Below are 3,966 nucleotides of genomic sequence, written 5' to 3'. Positions count from 1 at the left end.
TCTCGCCCGTACAAGCTAAAGAACGGAGTATCACCTAGGCCTTCATGATACGCCGTCCGGTACGCGAACAAGACCCTCGGCAGATACACGTCACAGATACACGTCCCAGTCAGTCTGGGTCTCGTTCACGAACATCCGTAGCACCCCCATCAGCGTTCCATTGAAGCGTTCCACGAATCCTTGTGTCTGCGGGTGGTACGCTGCCCCATACAACTTCTTAATTCCCAGTGTTTCGTACAACGACCTGGCCAGATTCGACGTGAAGTTTGATCCTCGATCACTCAGTAGGCGTTCCGGAACGCCATGACGGCAGATAACACCCTCTATCATGATGTTCACGAAGGAAATCGTGTCGAGCGACACGACAGCGAACGCCTCGACCCACCGCGTAAAGTAATCCACGAACACCAGGATATACTTGTTCCCTCGGGGTGTCACAACCAGGGGGCCGATAGCATCCACTACGAGCAGCGCGAACCGGCCCGACAAGTCCTGAACTGGCATCCGTTGCATCAGTCCCGCTCTCCAAGGCCTATGACCCTTGCCACCACCGCAGATAGAACACTCACGCACAAACTCGACCACGTCTCTCTTCCACCCGTGCCAACAGGCGTGCCGCCTCACCTTGTCAGCGATCTTGGTCTTTCCCAGGTGAGCCGAAAATATGTCGGCGTGACAATAGTGTAGGACCGTCTCGATGAATGGCAACGGCGCCGCCGGCACGCAGATCGTCCTCGCTGGACGAGCACGCGCTCCCAGGTGAACGAGCCTCATCAGGATTCCGTTTCTCATCACGTAGTGGGGTGACATCTTCAGTACGTTGACCTTTAATTGCGGATCGAGCGCCAACGCTCCATCTTCAATAAACGCCTTCAATGCCCTCATCCAAGGCACACGTCCTTGTTCTTCTACGAACTTGTCACAATCCAGCCCGAATACGTCCACGAGAGACGGGTGCATCAGAGGAGCCCCACCCTGGAGATCCTCTTCCTGTTGCGCTTGCGTGAGAGGCTCATTCGGCTCCAGCGATCCATCCCTCGGCGTTCCGTCGCCAGGAACTGTGGCCTCGAGGTGCTTCCCGACAGAGACAACACCCTCCCCGACGTTCCAAACGGTCGTTCCACCGGGATCGGGCGTTCCTTCCAGCGTTCGTGTCACTCCAGAACTCGACGTTCCGAGATCGGCTTCATCTTCCGCTTCTTCATTGAGCATCAGGCGCTCACGTGGATTTTTGGTGAGAATACGAGGACGACAAACGCCAAGTTGCCTCGGTGGTCTATGGAGTTGTCACAGTTACGGTTTAAGGTGCACCACAGGCCGGGAACGTCGATGGGGCATGTGGATGGCTTGTCGAGGCTGTACCACCGACCGGACGACGGCGTAGTGGGCGCCATCCGGATGGCCGATCTCATCGGTAAACAGGCCGAACTCGGCGTGATCTAAGTAGCATCTAAATTTACGCGTAGCCCACACGATTCCCCAACATTCAATTTCCGTTGTTCCACTCGTCTTGTAGATCCAGTTCCGCGGAGAGCCTACCAACATCTTGCTAGCATACGCGATTGCCCGGTCACGCTTGCCGATCTCCTGCATCAGACATGCCCCTACAGCCAAGTGAGATGCATCCACGTAGAGCTTGAACCGCTTCCTGAAATTAGGGTACACGTGGTTTCACCAGTGCTCGTTGGAGCTATCGGAACAATCGTCGTTCCACAAGAATTCCACCCCTTTTTGCTTCAGGCGTTCCAACGGTGCTGCAATCGCTGCGAAGCCCGGTATATAACGCCGAAAGTAACTAGTCAACCCCAGGAACGTCCTGACTGTGTCCAGGTCATGCGGCCTCTCGATATTCATCACCGCCTTCGCTTTCTCAGGATTAGGCAGGGTTCCAGTTGGAGTCACAATGTGGCCCAGCAACGCCACCTGATCGCGTCCCCAGTGACACTTCTTCATCTTCAGCTTGAATCCGGCCTTCTTAAATCGTTCCAAAACTTGGCGTACTCGCACTAAATGAGTAGGGAAATCGTCACTAAAGACGACCCAGTCGTCCAGGTAGACCAGACAGACCCTCCACTTGAGATCAACGAGGACATTCTCCATCAACCGCTCGAAAGCTGGAACAGCATTGCACAAGCCAAACGGCATGACAAGCCATTCGTACAATCCAAACTTACTTGTGCACGCCGTCTTCTCCACACTGTCTGGATCCATTAGAACGTTCCAATATCCAGAAGCGATATCCATGGTCGAGAAGAGTTTGATGTTCCCCAGAACATCCAAGATGTTGTCGATCAACGGCATCGGGTAGGTGTCCTTCACCGTCACGGCGTTCAATTTCCTGTAGTCGATACAGAATCTAATACCACCGTCGGTCTTCCTTATCATAAGCACGGGACTCGCCCACGGGCTCATTGAAGGCCTGATGAGCCCAAGGTCTAAATATTCTTATATCTCAGACTCCATAACGTCTCCTTCAGCCTTCGAAACCCGGTACGGGGGCTGCTTTATCGGCACATGCGTTCCCGTGTCAATGCTGAACCTCAGAAGTTCTGACCTCCCAGGCTTCTTGGAGGTCTCGACGAACAGATCTCGCATGTCCTTCAGCATTTCCACGAAAAGTCTCCTCTGTTCCGCCCCTAACGATGAGTCTTGGAAGTCCACCTCAAAGTCATCGTCATCTCTGTTCTTCATCCTCTTCCGTCTCAACCTGAGTCTCGGCGTTCTTACTAGAGGCGCTTAATACCGCACTGATGTTCTTCAGCGTTCCCTCTCGCTCTGGTGCTTCAGTAGTGAAGGCCCACTCTGGTACGACAGTCACAGCAGCGAGGTAAGCTCCAGACTCGACTTCCACCTCTTCTGTAGAAGCATTGCACACCTCGACCAGAACCGTTCCGTTTTTCACCGTGCACAGCGTCCGAGCGACTCTCAGCGAATTGTCCGCCCCTGGAACGCCCTCGACTAGCACGACCGACTTGTCCTTCACAGCTACTCGAACACTTGACCGCACGAGAGCTTGGCGACCAGGTCCCAGCCGTACTGACGACGATATCGTGGCGGCATACGTCTCTTCCACCCTCGCCACGCCCAAGGGGATCACGTCCCCTGTTTCCTTCAGCGTCGTCGACTGTTCCTCGAGGTCTATCACAGCACGGAACGCCTTCAACGAATCTGTTCCAATGATCGCGTCCACGAATAAGTGGTCGGTCACTACAAAAGGAAACGTCTTCTCCAGCGTTCCGAGTGTCACCGGACGATCAATCACTTCTGATACGCTGTAGGGCCGGAGTGGCTCTGAGTCACGCCCCAGACGCCTCAGCATCCTTCTGTCGACTAGACTCGCTATGGCGCCCGTGTCTGCCAGCATCTCCGACGGGCAGCAGTCGATGTATTCGTCCGATAGGGCCTGCATACCCACGACGCTGCCAATGACTCGCTTGCACTGGGGCACGACGTCGTCGTCGCCCTCCTCGTCATCACCGGCGTCTGCTTCGCGCAGCCCAGGCCTTCTTGGCCTCCTTGGGGCTTTCCCCGCGCTCACCGAATAAACATCGGGTGCCTCTTCGGCAACTGCGGCCCCTCCTTCCTCGGTCGGCAAATGAAAGGTCACCTTTTCCCGCTTTTTTGTTGCGATGCTCGTCGCGCCCGGGTCCACTATCTCTGGATGTCCTTCGCCCTTTCGCACAATTTGTCCCTTATACCGCGAGCTTCAACCTCAAAATAGCGACGGGACCAACTCACAGCCCGATCCAGGAACGCCACATTTTGCGTTCCTCCCACTTCAACTAGGTATCCGCGTAGCAACTCCTCATCCAGACAATCTTTGTCCTCCTTGTCCCGTAACGGTGGAACGTCGTCCTCGGCTCCATCGTTCTCTAAGGCCCTCGGGCCTCCTCGATGAGGACTCTTTTCCTCGTTCCATTCCCGTTTAAGGAGTTCGTATACTCGATTACGGATTATGGAACGCCA

This window comes from Phytophthora parasitica (genome assembly GCF_000247585.1).
Source record: "Phytophthora parasitica INRA-310 unplaced genomic scaffold supercont2.70, whole genome shotgun sequence".
Lineage (NCBI taxonomy): Eukaryota > Oomycota > Peronosporomycetes > Peronosporales > Peronosporaceae > Phytophthora > Phytophthora nicotianae.
The sequence above is the reverse complement of the archived record's forward strand: the minus strand, read 5'-3'. Positions refer to the sequence as shown.